Source organism: Rana temporaria, chromosome 4, assembly GCF_905171775.1.
Source record: "Rana temporaria chromosome 4, aRanTem1.1, whole genome shotgun sequence".
NCBI classification, from domain to species: Eukaryota; Metazoa; Chordata; class Amphibia; order Anura; family Ranidae; genus Rana; species Rana temporaria.
The window spans coordinates 290558231-290576892 of record NC_053492.1 but is presented as its reverse complement, the minus strand read 5'-3'; the positions used below and the strand labels follow the sequence as shown (position 1 = coordinate 290576892).

General features: G+C 42.8%; 1 protein-coding gene and 1 long non-coding RNA gene across 4 annotated transcripts in view; one reads left to right on the top strand and one right to left on the bottom strand.

Moving 5' to 3' along the window:
• The window catches only part of AKAP7 (A-kinase anchoring protein 7), a 331984-nt gene that overhangs the window by 51167 nt on the left and 262155 nt on the right, over positions 1–18662 (bottom strand). The gene's annotated exons all lie outside the window — the stretch shown is intronic.
• On the top strand, positions 5572–6798 carry LOC120937315. The gene is made up of 4 exons (XR_005748704.1): positions 5572–6039; positions 6135–6238; positions 6347–6515; positions 6606–6798. It is a non-coding gene; the product is annotated as an uncharacterized LOC120937315 (long non-coding RNA).

Sequence of the window (18662 nt, the reverse complement as noted above, 5' to 3'; positions counted from 1 at the left end):
TCATAAGAAATTGGACACTGTCATGGGTGACAAGTATCAATAATAAAAAAAAAAAAAACATACAGTGGAGACAGCGTCTTTTAATGCAACACAAAAAATGTAAATCATTTAGTTAGCAAGCTTGGAATTTTCGATAATGCGGTATGTGGTGTTACAAAACTATATTGCCCCATAAACATGTGCGGTTTTCCCTTCGGGAAAAAAAAACCTGATGTTTTTTCCGACGGAATTACGCTCAAGCCTGCCTTGCATACACACGGTCACACAAAAATTTGAACTGTTGACCGGTGACTTAAGTTCTATGCTTCTGAGCATGCGTCGGAATTTTGCACATTGGGATTTGTACACACGAACAGAAATTCCAATCATTTTTTTTCCTTACGGAAAAAAGAGATCCTGCTCTCTATCTTTTTCCAGCAGCTTTTCCGTTGGAAAAAGTCTGATGGAACATACGAATGGTCAGGATTCCCGACCAAAAGCTCTCATCAGACTTTTTCCAACAGGAAAACTGATCGTGTGTACGGGGCATCAGACTTTTAATTTCAAAAGTACAGTCATACAGAAGTATACAAAGTCAGTACATACGATAACAGAAAAAACACAGATGAACTGACTGTGTATACAATATTCCGAAAGTACAATGTATGCGTGTGCATCACTGCAGCATTGATTATACGCTATAAAATGTCTATGAAGGTGAATAATAGGTTACAACAAACAAGCTTATAGCCTGCTTAATAGGTTCCCGAACCTGAAGTATTTACAGTTGGTCGTAACTAATTATAGAAGACCTGGCTAACATGGAACAAAGATCAGAAAAAAAAGGGGTTGGGGGAGGTTAGAAAAGAGGAGGGAAGTGGCTGCGTGAAGACCCATGGGAGATCTGTATTGGGATAGCAGAAGATTAAGATTTGAATATCCACTATTAGGTCTCATGCATTAGGGCAAGATACTTTGTTGAATAAGTAAATATAGTCCAATAGAACCAAGTTTTACAAACTTGTTCCTCTTCAGCGTTAGCTGCTACCATTAACTCTTTCATAATTTAGAGTTTGTTGACCTTGGATAACCATAGGCTAATTGGAGTAGGTTTAGTTTGTTCCCAGTAGGTTGATTTACAAGATTTGGCTGCAATCAGAAGGTGTATTAGAAGGGATTGTTTGTAGCGTTTCACTGACATTAGATTTAGATGGAGGAGAAATGCCGCTGGATCATCTGGCATCTGGATATCCGTCAGCTTCAGGATGACCTGTGAAACTTGTTTCCAAAAGCCTGTGATACCTGGGCAGCACCAGAAGACATGAAGCATGGTGCCTACCTCTTTTTGACATTACCAACATAGTGTGGAGCACTGAGAAAAAACTTTTGTGTAAACCCTTGGGAACCCAATTCCACTGTGCCAGTATCAAACGCTGCCCAAGCTCATCTCTAGTGACAAGGGTCATTCTGAAGTCTGACATCAAACCACATATACTCAAAAGTTTTGTTTTCATAAATAGCCTCCCTAAAGGGACCCCCTTAGGGTCCATAGCAGCTGCATGAGCCGCTATGGCTTTTGTCACTGCCCTGGCTCTAAGTATGTTCCGTTTAAGGACCCATTCATGCTATTGTGCTGCAATTCACAGTAATGTGTGTTATGCATGTTTTTGTGTTGCAGTGCCATTCAAAATCAAAGGCATCCTTACCCACTTTGCAAACAGATGCACGTTGCAGCGCACCAACAACACTTCCACTTGCACGTTTTTATGTGTGTTACAGTAGGAAAATAATTGGGCTGTCTTAACATAAGGTGTGGTATCTCAGTGCAATAGTGTCAATGGGCCCCTAGACCTGAAGGGCTTAGAATTTTACACTTTGGGATTTATTTACTAAAGCTGGAGAATGCAAAATCAGGCTCACTTCTGCATAGAAAACCAATTAGCCAGGTTTTATTGACAAAGTTTAAGGCCCCTTTCACATGTACGGATCCCGCGAGGATCCGTAGATGTCTCATCTGCTTGCTCAGTGGGGATCGCTCCGTTGAACCCTGCTGAGCCGGCAGATGACAGGTCCCTGTACACTGTCAGATCTCCGCTCTCCCCTATGGGGGGGATCGGATGAACACAGATCGTCTGTCTGTGTTCACCCGATCTTCTCTGCAGACAGATGGAAAAATAGGATTTTCCTCCGTCTGCAGAATCGGACCATAGCGGGGATTGATGAGATCGGGTGTCACGGATGTTCACCTGCTATCCCATAGGGATTAATGTATGTCCGTATTTCATCCAAAAATGGATGGATGAAATACGGACATACTGTCCGTATGTGTAAAAGGACCTTAACTGAACAAGCTGAGGTTAGAAGCTGATTGGCTACCATGCACAGCTGTCCCAGATTCTGAGTGCACCAGCTTTTTTAAATCTACCCCTTAGCCCTGGTTCACATTGGTGCAATTTGACATGTCAAATCAGCGGCAATGGCACCGTCCTAATGATTTAAAAAAGTAGTTTCTGTACGACTTTTTGCGATTTTGGGGTGCGATTTCCATTGACATCTGTGCAGAAACACAGACAGATGTCTCTGAAATCGCCACCGAAATTGGGACTGACATGCGGGAATGAAATGGTGGGAGTTCAGCCTAACACGCACCATTCCCGCACTCAGTGTGAACCTAGGCTAAATGTCATGTACTGGTGATCTGGGAAGCATTGTGCTTACCAGTACGTATTTCATGACATGTATTATCTAACAAACCACTGCAAGTCTTGATAAAGCAGTCTGCAATTGAAAAATGGTACGCATCGCCTCAGGAAGGAGGCACACCTATCCCAAATGTAAGGAGCGCCATGAAATCTTGCTACAGTGGATTACGCAAAACTCAGATAATAGTAACCTTAGAGGACTTTTTGACTTTATACCAGCTGCAGTGTTTGCTGCATAGCATAAGTTGACTGAAAACTGAACATGCCTAAAAATGCTCTTTATGCTTCACATATTTTGCTCACTGGAAAGCTGTATTAATACTCATTTCTTTTGATGTCACTAACGTTTGTAGCTGATCTGTGATTTGCCAGATACAATATGACTTTGGTACCAGGCTTGGGTATGAGATGAATATTATTATACATTATTGGCTTATAAACTAATTACAGGATCAAGGCTTTTCTAAATGTGCTGAAGCTATTTCTGTTCAGACCCGCTGAATATATATGCACACTGTGTGGAACAGCTGATAAAAAACACTGCTTTATTTAAATGTATAAACCTTTCATTTCACAAAAAAAGGCCAATGTTATGAAAGAACTGATTTGGAGTCTGTTCCGATATATAATGAAACACTGGGATTATTATGAGAGAACAAATAAGCAATAGTTTTAAGTACCTTATGTTATAAGCTCTATTTATTGTGGTTCCCCTCCAGCCATCATTGATCAGCTAGTGCTGTTAACTCCTAAAGAGGCTCCATAGACTTGATACTTACTGCTAAAAGTGCATACTCATTAAAGTGTTACATTAATGTCAGGTTAATGAAATGTAGAAGCTTTTTATTTGTCTGCCCTTTCAAAATAGTACTTGCTATTGTCTAGCCACACATTTAATAATCAATGAGAAGGTCCCTGAGGTACATGCTAAAAAATAAAAAAATAAAAAGACACAGGGAGCCAAGATGGTTAATTACCTGTTGAGAATACATTTCCATAAATTAACATGTCATTTTGACATTATCCAAACATCTTGCTTCCCTTTTTTGCAGCATATGTTGCAGACATCCTGAAGACATCCTCAGCTCACCCAATCAGTGCCTAATATGTAGATCTTGTCAGAGGAGCAAAGGTGAATGATTATGCATTTCACTGACTTTATGGCATCCGCCAGATGTAATGTGCTTTTCGGTAGAGTGGAAGGGTTGAAGCATATACAGCTTTTCTGACAGGTATTTACTGTAGACTGCAAAACTAATGCAACCATTTCCAATCAGGCCTTGAAGGTTCAGTTTATCTCCCTTTACAAGGAGCCCCATCTAGATACAACCGTGTTACACCCAGGCAACAGGGATGAAAGCGGTAGTAAACTCAGTGTGCCCAATCCTGTTAAACACAGATCTGCACTGCAGTCCACATTACAAACCAACCAGACAGGTGCGCAACTAGAAATCACAGGGCCCAATAGCATAATATTGTATGCCCCCATGCAAACAGCCCCCCCCCCCCACAAAAAAATTAACTAAATCCCGTCATTATGCAAATTGCAAAACACAGGGTGTTGTTTACCTCATGTCCTGTCAATGTGGAGGGTTCTACATTGGAAAGACAAGACAGGAATTAAGGAAACGTGTTGAGAAACATGTATACAGTATGACCATAGGGAATCTATATCTCCCACTTGGTTGACATGTTGCTAAATGCCACCATTATAGAATACCAAGGGTTTCTTTCTATGTTTTGGAGCGTATCCATATTCCACTAAGGGGAGGTGATTGGAACAAGACCCTGCTCCAGCGGGAAATGCGCTGGATTAGACGTCTTAGGGCAACCACCCCCCCAGGACTCAATGAGATGGAGAGTTTTAGACCCTTCTTGGAGGGATTCAGTTCAGGGAAAACTGATTGAATATCATCTTCTCATTTCATTTTTAGACAATTCTTTATTGACTTTTTAATTGTATATATGGGCCAAATTTCCAACTTTGGCCCCTAGGCTTTCCTCCTCCCATTTTTCCACCTCTCTCTGTCTTTCTTTCCTTTTGGGATTTTTTTACAGTATAGTTTGTTGTTTTTCAATAGGAGCTACAATGTTACATCATATGGGGTTTACTATATTTGTTACTTTGTAACTCATGAAGATTTATCTCCAGTATTTATTTTTTGGAAGATATCTATTTCATATATATATATATATATATATATATATATATATATATATATATATATATATATATATATATATATATATATGTATATATATATATATATATATATATATACAATTTTGTATTGTTTGTTTTGGAAATTTGTTCATGATTCTTGTATGCATATGAGCTCAATACTTCAAGTGCCCTTTCATGTGTCCCCCATCATCTGCGGGAACCTCCGCACTGCCCCCAAGATTAGGCCCTCCTTTCCAGTCCCAATCGCTTTCCTTCTCATCCGGTGCCAGGGTAAGAAGTGTCTGTTTGGGCAACCCTCAAACTGTAGACCCTCTTGATCCCCTTTTTACTGGGGTCATTCCCTGGCACCGCCGGCTATTTGTGTCTTTTTGTGGCATTTCCCCTATTCTTTCTCTAAAAGATGACCACAATCCCCTTTATAGCTTTTGGTCAACCACCCACGAACTGCATCCAGCAGTGTACCTAGCCAGGCGCTTTCTTTCCGTTTTTTTGCCTTTATTATTATATATTTTCTTTTTAAATTGCTTTTTCATTGGTTTTACAAGCCATGATAGAGACAATACATTTAAACAAGCATGTTTTGTTTATTTATAAGCAAAACCCGTATTAATAATCTTTTTTTTGACTGGAATATTTTTCTATCCTGCACAATGGGATTTGGTGTTTCTGTCCACCAATTTCTCTATTGTCAAACACAGCGCCCACTTTTTTTTTTTTTTCTGCTATGTACCATTGGCTTACTAGGCAAATGCTCAAGACAGCTCCTTGTTAGCTGTTTGTAATTGCTGCTGATTTTTCTGCTCAGCACGGTGCACACCTTGTTTGTGTCATCAGCTGTGCAGACTTCCAGCACGGCCCATCTGCAGTACTGCTATGAGTGGTTGTCCATGTATGGGCGGCACATTCTACACTCCACCTATATCATTAAGGGATTTTTCTTTCAGTCATTACTTAACATGTGATGCATCATACAGCTGATGCGGTCACATGGTATCTTTTTAACCAATGAGAGTTATAGCCATGCTATATAAGAACGCCGGGGAGTTTGAATGGTGTCATTCTCCCTCCTCAGCATTTGCAAGGAGCATCTAATTGATCTCTGTACAACATCCATAAGAAGGTGCTTTCCACCCAGGATCTCGCTGCTGGAAGTCCTTTTGGTTTACATACTTAGTAAGTTTTTCTCCATTTTCTCATGGTAAAGATAATTTTCTCCCAATTGATGTATTCCTTCTAAATGGTGCTGTTCTTTTCCCTCTGTTTTTTAGTATATATGCTGGATAATCTCCACAGGTTACATATTCTTTGGGGCACCTTTTTCTCTCCATATGGAAAACATTTCATCTTGAGAGTTAGTCCACTTTTCCATCAAGTAAGTGGGATTTCTTTATTTTGTCTTTTGACAAATACAGACTTGCTTTCACCATCCATGAGTTTTTGAATGACCTTTTTTACTATGTATTGTTTTTTCCTTTGTTAGATTCACTCTTTTAAACGCCTTTTTTGACCTTTTTGGTCTCAATCTCTGATGAGATAGTGTTTGGCGATTTTATGTGGATTTGGATTACGGATCGGCTTGGGGATCTTGGGTCAGCACTGTGGAGGTTATTTCAGGTGTAGAATGGAGACACAGCCATAGGCACTACGAAGTGAGTTTTTTATTGCATCTGTATGAACTTGTACAATATTGAATATAATTTCATTGTATATATTTTTCAATCAACATTTTCTCTATTCAGACAGTAAAGACACTTTACATCCCTGATGAAGATCAAACTTTGAAAGTTTTTTCGGAAACGCGTCGGATCAGTCCATCTTTCAGAAATTCACCTCTTTGGGGTGAATTTCATGTTGTAACATGGCATAGTGTCAATCTGTCTATTTATATGTTTTCAATGTAAATGTTTTGTTTTCTTTCCACCAATTTTGTATTTCATGTAATTTTTGTAATTTTTCTACGCATATGTATTAAAATATATTTTTTATAATTTTTTGAATATATATTTTTTTTGTTGCCCACATAATCCCAACCCTAGAGGTTTCCACATTACAAAGTTTTAAGGGATGATGGCAACTACATGGTCAATTGTATAGGCTGGTTTATTTACAAAAAATTAACTAATGCCATTGAACAGATTACCACACTCATGTGGCACAGTACCCAGGCAACAGCTTATGTTAATTTCGGACAACAAAAGTATGCAGTATACTGTATGCAGCCCCTGAAGCACACACATTGCTGACCTCCATGCCTTCTAACCAATTTTTGTTCTGATTAAACGTATGTGTAAATACCTGACAAATGGGAGGGAAATAAGAGCAATGATGAACAGTGGCCCTAATGATAGTTTGATCAAGTTTATTCGTAGGGTCTTAGGAACATCTGCACCCTTGAACCTGGCATTGCTCCCCCTCTCTTTGAACACAATGTGAACATTTAAGAGCGCTACTGTGAATAATATTATATATACACGGTTATATATTCATGATTTTTCATCTTTTGTTATGAGAGTTTGCTACTGCTTTAATAAGTCCTTGAGGGTGGACAGCCCTAAACACTGTTTCAGTTTGTGAGCTGGTAAAGAACTTGGCACTCTTGCCACCCCTCTGTTCATTTTTCAGAGGTGAGGTTAAGTCACCTCACTGCCTGTTTTAACCCTGCTAAGAATGCACCACCTTACCACATTGCATTCGGGTGCAGGGCAGTTGAAGAGCAGTCCAATCAACTTGAATGAGTCAATAGTGGTACTGCCTGCTGAACGTGACAGAGGTTTTTATATAAATAAAAAAAATGTAATGTCACTGTAACCTCACCTCAGCTGGAGACCGAAGCAGGGCACTACATTATATACAAATACACTAAAAACCCTTGCCCCTATAGTGAAAGGAAAAAAAGGGGAGAAGGGGCGTGATCCTCTAGATTACCAACAGCATATAATAAAGAAGACTACGGGTCCCCAAGAGTATCGTCAATGAGGAATAACTAGTATAATTGATAAACCGCTTTATGGAAATACGAAAATTACCTATATAAAAATTAGGCGTACACATCCAACATGACAAGAATTTAAAATGACAATGTTGTCATACCGGACAGACAGCAGCTGCAGACACTCATACACACATACCTGAGCCAGAGCATAATTCATTAACTGCTTGCCGACCAGCCGCCGCAGGTCGGCTCCCCTGTGCGAGAGCCCGTAGCTATACGTCGGCTCTCTCGCAGGCCACTAGGGGAGGTGCGCGCCCCCGACTACCGTGCGCGTGCCCGGTGGGCGCGATCCTCGCCGGGCACACGCGATCGCTAGTTACAGAGCAAGGACCGGGAGCTGTGTGTGTAAACACACAGCTCCCGGTCCTGTCAGGGAGAGAAATGCTGATCTTCTGTTCATACAATGTATGAACAGAAGACCAGTAATTTCCCCATATCAGTCCACCCCCCTACAGTTAGAACACACCCATGGAACATACTTAACCCCTTCCCCTGCCCCCTAGTGTTAACCCCTCCACTGCCAGTAGCATTTTTATAGTACTGATCGCTATAAAAATGCCAATGGTCCCAAAAATGTGTCAAAAGTGTCCGCCATAATGTCGCAGTACCGAAAAAAAAATCGCTGATCGCCGCCATTACTAGTAAAAAAAAAATATTGATAAAAATGCCATAAAAATACCCCCTATTTTGTAAACGCTATAACTTTTGAGCAAACCAATCAATAAACACTTTTTTTACGAAAAATATGTAGAAGAGTACGTATTGGCCTTAACTGAGGAAAAAAAAGTTTTTTATATATTTTTGAGGGATATTTATTATAGCAAAAAGTAAAACATTTTCATTTTTTTCAAAATTGTCGCTATTTTTGTTTATAGCGCAAAAACTAAAAACCGAGGTGATCAAATACCACCAAAATAAAGCTCTATTTGTGGGGAAAAAAGGACGCCAGTTTTGTTTGGGAGTCACGTCGCACAACCGCACAATTATCAGTTAAAGCGACGCAGTGCCGAATCGCAAAAAAGTGCTCTGGTCTTTGACCAGCAATATAGTCCGGGGGTTAAGTGGTTAAAGTGGAGCTCCACCCTAAAGTGGAACTTCCGCTCATCGGATTCCTCCCCCCTCCGGTGCCACGATGGGCACCTTTCGGGGGGGGGGGGGGACTGGCAACTTGTCTTTGACAGGTATCCTTTCTCACTTCCGGGAGTCCAGCCGTGACGTGGCAGTGACGTCACCACAAGGCTCCCTCCTCCTCCTCCCCTGGCCGCCAAATAGCTACACTGCCGGGTTCCCTTACCCGCAATGGCGGCCACAGTGTAGCCTTTCGGCTTCACGCCGGGAACCCTACTGCCGACATCGAGGGACCACAGGATAGGTAAGTGTCTATTTAATAAAAGCCAGCAGCTGCAGTATGTGTAGCTGCTGGCTTTTAATTTTTTTTCCCGTACCTCCTTTTTAAGGCACTATTATAGCAAGCCCTCGTAATGGGGATTAGTCCAGAACTAACTGTGATAGTCCTATATCTATAGAGTATCAGTCTAGAGCCCCAGAGTACGAGAGCAGTGGGTTTCATTTTTGCTGCAGCATGTGCACAACCTGATCTGGCTGCCTTTACAGCTTACGGGGGTGGTAAAACTATTAATGGAAATGAGCCCTTAGAGCTAGTGTTCCTGGGTGTCACACTCAGGAAAACATTAAACACAGCATGCTTTCAGGGATTAAATAGCGTGTACTTGATATGCCATCATTTTAGATATTTTAGACAAATATAAAACTTACAGTTGCCATTAGTTCACATTGCCGCCCACAGACTTGTATAGAGTGGAAAAAAGCAAAACAAATGCAACATTAAACACAAGTGACAGCCAATTTAAAATTCAAACAATATTTCAGATTGTTTAGAAATGCAAGTCAGAAGGAGAGCACAAATGGTCATGTACAAAAGCGCTAGGTAGCTCCAAGTGAGTCTGACTGCTGGGATCCCATGCCCCAGGCAGTAGAAATAGGCAGACCATCCTGGACAGTCCTTCTGACTCAATACTAGTTGGGACAAATCTTAAAGTTTATCTAAAATTACAAGTTATATACTGTAGCATACCAGGCCTTAGATTCGATGACTGCATTAGTTCTCTTTTAAAAGCTTTTTTTCCCCTTTATTTTCACCTAGTGATTTTGCCAGTAACACACTTCCTGTCACAGCTTGATAATGCATGCTCAACCTCTGGTACCAGGTCAACCAAAACAGAACAAAAGTACAGAAACCATCCCCTTTGCTCTATAACACAGAGGGGTGAATTTTCTATGTGCTGCACCTTCATTAATCAGGTGTAGAAAAACACAGATCACTGCACATGGTGTGAATAAAAATCCCTTAATACATTTTTATGTAAGCCCAGGTTCACACTGGGCTGCGGGAGTGAAGCCGTGCAAGTTCAGCTGAACTCGCACGATTTCACTCCCGCTGGCAGTCCTGATTTCAGCTGCGATTTCAGAGACATCTGTGCAGGTTTCTGCACAGATGTCAATGTAAATCGTGGGCCGAAATCACTAAAAGTAGTACAGGAACTACTTTTTGAAATCGGTGCAGCGCCGCAGATGCGGCGTCACACCGATTAGGACGATGCCATTGCCGGCAAATGCCGCCGATTTTTGAGATGCGTTTTGACATCTCAAATCGCATCTGAAATCGTACCAGTGTGAACCAGGCCTAAAAGTAGTTGACTGTCTTGTTAGAGCGTAGTTGAGGCGCTGACAGTTAGACCCCTTTCACACTGAAGGCGTTTTTCGGGCGCTTTAGTCCTAAAAATAGCGCCTGTAAAGCGCCTGAAAAAAGCCTCAGCTGCAATCCCAGTGTGCTTTCACACTGGGGCGCTGCGCTGGCAGGGCATCAAAATAAGTCCTGCCAGAAGCCTGCTTTGCAGCGATTTAGGAGCGGTGAATACACCGCTCCTAAAGCACCCCTGCCCATTGAAATCAATAGGCAGAGCCGCCGAACCACAGGCAAAGCGCAGCCAAACCGACGGCAAAGCACCGCTGCAGTGGTGCATTGCGGGCACTTTTAGCCCTTTTTTTCGGCTGCTAGCGGGGGTTAAAAGCACCCTGCTAGCCGCCAAAAAGCGATTTGAAAAATGACAGGTGAAGCACCTTAAAAAGGCATGTCTAACCAAAATGTGATGTAAACTCTTGTGGTAGGTAAAACCTAGTTAATCACTCCTAATAGATAACCATCAACATAAACATAAAGTGACTTCAGTGCATAAACCAATTGAACATTAATGGGTGTAACCTCAAGGCTAAAAGCAATCAATGCCCCTAATCATCCAGCGATCGCCACACTCTTCATACTGTGTTAAATCGGCAGCAATAGAAAATAGGTGTATAAAACATGCAATATAAATAATGATCCACATCATGTAAAAGGTAATTCTGGTGCATAAATAATAACTTGTGTCTCAAGGCTTGACACCTAACACACAAATATCCCTACACCCTTAGTGACAATATCTCTCTAATGTCCTCTCAAAGGGGTATATATAAAGGAAGAAGAGCGCTCTCATAGTGTAGTAACTTAGAATGAATTTATCAAAATCATAACATCATAACGTGCACTCACTTTAAAAAGCTGAGTAATGGCATATATCCACCATCTTCAAGCTTGTTTCACAATCGCGGCACTTCCGGTATGCCTTCACTCCCGCCCTACACGTTACATCGCGGTCACGTGACTTCATCAGGGGATGCTCCCCATTGAACATGGAAGTGCTCGGGATTCGCTACAGTGCCACATTGGAGGGCTCTCTTTGATAGGTAAGTATGCTATAATGTGTCAATATGCCATGGCCCCCCACAGTATGGCATAACACTGCAGGGGGGCCATTTTTAAAATGGTTTTACAGTCATTTACTACTGCTTTAATATAAGAATTAATAGCTTATTAGATAGCTAATTTTCTAAAGCAGAAATTGGGTGTCATGTACAGGTGTCAGGGAAAGTGATGTAACGCATAGGGTGTGATTGGAGGAATACCGGAAATGACGCAATTGTGGAACGAGCTCGGAGCTCGTGGATATACACTGTTAATCAGCTTTTTAATGTGAGTGTACTGTATGATGGTATGAGTTTGATAAATTCATTCTAAGTTACTACACTACGAGAGATCTTGTTCCTTTATATATACCTCTTTGAGAGGACATTAGAGGGAATCCCCTGGGAGAAAAAAAGAGACACAACATATGTGAGAGCAGATCATCGGAAACAACTATAGGACCCTAAGAGGTGACTACAAATCAGTACACGTCCAAGGAACCATAGACTATGCTGATTTAATAGTTACCTGAGGTGAGAAGCTAGAGAGCACGGAGGTAATTTGGGAGCAAGATTATCACCTATATTATGAATAATCACCACTAAGGCTGTAGGGATATTGCGCACTCTCTCACAGAAATGACTTTTTATATAAGGACTTGTATCAATGGACATGCACCATTAATTTGATGTTTCGATTTGTGTGTTAGGTGTTTTTGGATCATTATTTATGTTCTGTCCATCAGACTTATATTCGGATGACCTGTATCTGAGTTGTTGAAATAACATTTAAAGTTTGTAATTTACATAAGACAATCATATGTGGAGTGCATCTAGTGTTCTTTTTCGATATTGCTTCAGTACTGTTATTTAATTACTGTATGTGTTTTATAAAGGAAGTTGTTAGTAAGCAGGGGATTCTGGGTAGAATCTTCACAGGAGGTAAAAAACAGCCACCATGCTTTGAGAAGACACTGCAGGGAGCAGGACATTTCTTGCTCTATCTATCGCCATCACCCCTTAGAAAACTTAAAAAGTACGTTTTTACTATCTCATCTTGTTTTGTATATCGTCGTTTCTGCTATGTATGCTGTATTGTATGCAATGGTGTACTTATTGAGGTCTATTTCTGTTATTTTGTAGTTTCACCTAGCTTGTTCTAATAAAACTGGGATAAAGAAATATGGGGCCAGATCCTCAAAAGAGATACTCCGACTTAACTGCTGTTCAGTCTGTGTGTAACTTTGGAAACGATCCTCAAAAGGCTTTTCCCAAAGTTAGACAGAAGATCCGGCATGTGTAATTGAATTACACTGCCGAATCTTAGGATGCAGTACCGCATCCGCCGCTGGGGGCATTTCGAGTCGAAATGCCGTTGCTAGTATGCAAATTAGCACTTAAGGCGATCCACAAAGCTTTCTAGCTTCCTTTTTGCGCCGTAAGTGTTATTTTGCAAGTGTAAAATTAGGGCTGGTTCTACAAAGTGTAAACTAGTCACACCTTGTAAAAGCCCATTCCAGCGACGGCATTTGGTATGCTTTCCCGAGGGAGAACTCCACGGCAATTTGTAAAAAACAAAACCGGCATGGGTTCCCCCCCAGGAGCATACCAGGCCCTTAGGTCTGGTATGGGTTGTAAGGGGACCCCCCCTACGCCGAAAAATCGACGTAGGGGTCCCCCTACAATCCATACCAGACCCGTATCCAAAGCACGCTACCTGGCCGGCCAGGAATGGGAGTGGGGACGAGCGAGCGCCCCCCCCTCCTGAGCCGTGCCAGGCCGCATGCCCTCAACATGGGGGGGTTGGGTGCTCTGCGGCAGGGGGGCGCACTGCGGGCCCCCCCACCCCAGAGCACCCTGTCCCCATGTTGATGAGGACAGGACCTCTTCCCGACAACCCTTGCCATTGGTTGTCGGGGTCTGCGGGCGGAGGCTTATCGGAATCTGGGAGTCCCCTTTAATAAGGGGGCCCCCAGATACCGGCCCCCCACCCTAAGTGAATGGATATGGGGTACATCGTACCCCTATCCATTCACCTGGAGGCAAAAAGTAAAAGTTAATAAACACACAACACAAGGCTTTTTAAAATATTTTATTATTCTGCTCCGGACGCCCCCCCTGTCTTCGTTATTAGCTCAATTACCAGGGGGGGCTTCTTCTTCCGCTCTCCGGGGGTCTTCTCCGCTCTCCGGGGGGGGTTTCTTCTTCCGCTCTCCGGGGGGGGGGCTTCTCCGGACTCCGGGGGGCTTCTTCCATCTTCTCCCCTCTTCCGCTCTTGACTCGGCGAACCCCGGTTCTTCTGCAGCTCTCCGGTGCCTTCTTCTTCAGCGCTGGCTGCCTGCTATGTTTGTGTGTTAGCTCGATTTCAAACAGGCAGCCAGCGCGGTCTTCTGTGGCGTCAGGGTCTTCTCTTCCTTTCTTCCGATGTTGCCTCGTCGCCTGTTGTCGCTGTAATGATGGAAGCGCGCCTTGCATCCCATTTATATAGGCATCACCGTCCCATCATGCTCCGGCAGGTACCCACGTGGTGGGTGCCTACCCACGTGCACCCACCACGTGGGTACCTACCGGAGCATGATGGGACGGTGATGCCTATATAAATGGGATGCAAGGCGCGCTTCCATCATTACAGCGACAACAGGCGACGAGGCAACATCGGAAGAAAGGAAGAGAAGACCAGAAGACCCTGACGTCACAGAAGACCGCGCTGGCTGCCTGTTTGAAATCGAGCTAACACACAAACATAGCAGGCAGCCAGCGCTGAAGAAGAAGGCACCGGAGAGCTGCAGAAGAACCGGGGTTCGCCGAGTCAAGAGCGGAAGAGGGGAGAAGATGGAAGAAGCCCCCCGGAGTCCGGAGAAGCCCCCCCCCGGAGAGCGGAAGAAGAAACCCCCCCCGGAGAGCGGAGAAGACCCCCGGAGAGCGGAAGAAGAAGCCCCCCCTGGTAATTGAGCTAATAACGAAGACAGGGGGGGCGTCCGGAGCAGAATAATAAAATATTTTAAAAAGCCTTGTGTTGTGTGTTTATTAACTTTTACTTTTTGCCTCCAGGTGAATGGATAGGGGTACGATGTACCCCATATCCATTCACTTAGGGTGGGGGGCCGGTATCTGGGGGCCCCCTTATTAAAGGGGACTCCCAGATTCCGATAAGCCTCCGCCCGCAGACCCCGACAACCAATGGCAAGGGTTGTCGGGAAGAGGTCCTGTCCTCATCAACATGGGGACAGGGTGCTCTGGGGTGGGGGGGCCCGCAGTGCGCCCCCCTGCCGCAGAGCACCCAACCCCCCCATGTTGAGGGCATGCGGCCTGGCACGGCTCAGGAGGGGGGGGGGACGCTCGCTCGTCCCCACTCCCATTCCTGGCCGGCCGGGTAGCGTGCTTTGGATACGGGTCTGGTATGGATTGTAGGGGGACCCCCTACGTCAATTTTTCGGCGTGGGGGGGGTCTCCTTACAACCCATGCCAGACCTAAGGGCCTGGTATGCTCCTGGGGGGGAACCCATGCCGGTTTTTTCTTTGAAAATTGGCATGGAGTTCTCCCTCAGGAATGCATGCCGCTGTCATTTTTTTTTTTCCCCGACGCAACTTTTTTAAGCCGTCGCGATCCTCAAAACTCGGCGTAACGTAACTTCGCGCATGCGCAGTACGGCCGGCGCGGGAGCGCGCCTCATTTAAATGGGACTCGCCCCATTTGAATAGGAACGCCTTGCGCCGGCGGAATTTTAGTTACACAGCCTGAAATTTCTAGATAAGTGCTTTGTGGATCAGGCACTTAGGTAGAAACTTTAAGGCAGTGTAACTTAAATTGGATTTTTTAAGTTACGTCAGGTTTTTGTGGATCTGGCCCATGGTATCTGAAGTTATTGGGATAAGAAGGTTTAGCTGAATGTCCTTGAGATAGAACAATGTATGTTGGATGTTTATACACCTATTTTCTATTGCTGCTGATTTAACACAGAGTGAAGAGTGTGGCGATCGCTGGATGATTAGGGGCAGAGTGATTGCTTTTAGCCTTGAGGTTACACCCATTAATGTTCAATTGGTTTATGCAATAAAGTCACTTTTTTTTTTTTTTTTTTCACGAAGTCTTTATTGGGTGAATAATAGTGCATACAACAATGTAGATAACACACCTAGTAGGCAATGAAAGCAGAAGACAATTTTGGTAAAAAATAATATAAAACCATGCAGTCATTACATACAGTTTCAATGGAAATAGAGCACAGATAGTTTTACGATCACCGTAATATATATATTTTTCTAAACTAGGACAAGGAACAGGCATATGCATGTAATCGCATACGTTTTTAGGAAGAGGGAAGGAGGGGGGTAAAAAAAAAAAAAAAAGGGGGGGAATGAATAATTCCCAGATATTCAGAGCTAAGTGACATACATGAATAAAGGAAAGAGTTTTACGGAGCTACAAGATACCATATTTTCCTGTAATAAAACCACTTTCATGGAGTAACCTGCTGATAATTTGGAGATTCTTTAAATGATATATTTATTTTGATATTTATCTATTAGGAGTGATTAACTAGGTTGTACCTACCACAATAATTCACGTCACATATTGGTTAGATTGAGTTAACTGTTAAGGCCTCACTACTCTAACAATTTATTTATAAATAGTCAAGGATAAGCTATTTAAGTGAAGACGGCAGGCTTACTATACATTCTTTACCCCACACACAGAGTGGTAGCACGAGAGTAACACATAACAATTAGTTGACTGTCTTATTTACCCCTTCTCATGTCATATCACACGTGTAATATGGCATGTTCACAACGCCGTTGGAAATTATTAAATGTATATTATACAGGCAGCACGCACTACATTATAAACAAAAAAGGCAAAAGTTAATGTGGAAAGTAAAACAAACCTTTAAGAGGAACTTCGTTCTGGAAAAAATTTAAAGTCAGCAACTACAAATACTGTGGCTGCTGACTTTTAATAAACATGCACCTACTAGTCCAGGGACCCAGCACTGACCTCACCCTGGATAGTTCTTCACTCGTCTTCAGGTCCCTGATGCCCCATCTTGGTGTGGAAAGCCAGCTGTGACTTCCTTGTGCTTCACAGCCAGCTACCCACTGTGCATGTACCTGCCAAAAGTAGGTACCCGATCCCAAAACAAACACATTTTTTTCCCAAAAGTGGGTGTGACAGACTCACCCGGGACATCCCCGGACCCTCTTATGTCTAAAATCATCTTATGTCCACTAGGGGCATAGGATGACTGAGAAATGATATCTTGGACTACCTGAGATGGGATTATTATGTAATTATTATCCACAATATATTCCAGGATATCTGTAAAGAACTATTTACTGTTTGTTGATTCTGAACGGGTTAATTGTAAGAGTGACTCATTCATACTGTTGGGACACATACTGTTAGATGCTAATGACCTCACCTCCAGCCATCTGTCAATTCTCTGTGCCAATTAACCCTGCTATTGTGTCCTGTGTTTACACTTATGATAATGTGTATTGTATAGCAGGAGACGTGACGTCTACTCTGAAAGGTCATATCTAAGAGTCGCCTAGTCTGGGTAAATTATTAGTTAATTAGTTAATTAGCTCATGTTAATTTATGTTCCGTTACCTCCTCTTTAAACTGTATATAAGGTTATATTCTTGGTTCTATTAAACACTCCGGGGCAGATTTACATAGAATCTGTGGCGGCGTAGTGTAAGCCATTTACACTACGCCGCCACAACTTACTGGAGCAAGTGCCGTATTGTCCAAGCACTTGCTCCGTAATTTGCGGCGGCGTAGTGTAAATGGCCCGGCGTATGGCCGCATAATTCAAAGAGGGTGGCTTGTATTTAAATTAAGCTTGCCCCCGCACCGATCGAACTGCGCATGCACCGGCCGTAAAAATAGCCCAGTGGGCATGCTCCAGCTCACGACGGAAAACGTCAATGACGCCGACGACTTAGTAAAACTACGGAAAAAGACGACGCTGACCCGACGCCATATTTAACATGGCATACGGCGGACTGACGTAAGGTTACCCCTCATATAGCAGGGGTAACCTTACGCTTACGGAAACGACGACGAGGCGGCGCAAAATCGTCCGGGATCGGCGTATTCGGCTCATTTGCATATGCGACGCTGAAATCAACGTCAAAGCCACCTAGCGGCCAGCGTAGTATTGCATTTAGGATCCGACGGTGTAAGTGACTTACACCAGTCGGATCCTAGCCTAATTCTGGCGTATCTTGTTTTGAGAATACAAAAAAATGTAACAAGTATCGTCTCGTTGTGTGCTTGAGAGCAGCTGGAATATCTGATATCTACATCCAGACTGATAGGAAGCGGTATATGACGGAAGCACTCGAGTGGAGTGTGGGACGTTCCGTTACAGTGGGGGAGGAGGAGAGAAAGCAGTACTTCCCCTTTCAGGTGAAGTTCCGCTTTAACACCTGAACCCATTTTTGTAAGTTTGCCATGTGTTAGCAAAACTGTACATCCTTGTAACTACTTAGTATATACAGTTAAATTATTCCTTGATTTTTTTCAGGATAAATTGGACCTTCATTTAGTGATAACTTGCTGAATTTGTACCATTATGAAAGGAAAACTGACCTAAATTATACAGTCACTGACAAAAGTCTTGTCGCTTCTCTATTTTGTAGAAACTCCTGCTATTAACCTGACTTTTAATTTATCAATTGGTGTTAGAAATAGCTCATATGAAAAGCTAAAGCCCTCCCAAATGACGTTTAATGCACTGAAATAAATTAGTTTCACTGAAAAAAGATTTATCATTTAATCAAGACAGAAAAGTCAAATTTTGGCAAGACAAAAAGTTTTGTCGCCTATACAGAAATTGAACAACTTTACTGAAAATCCAAAAATATGTCAGCAAATTAAGTAGTGGTGCTGTGAGATCCAAATGTAATATCTTGTATGACTTCCATGAGCTTGAAGGACAGCATCCATGCGGTTTGGCAAGGATTCATACGATTTATTGATGAAGTCATCAGGAAA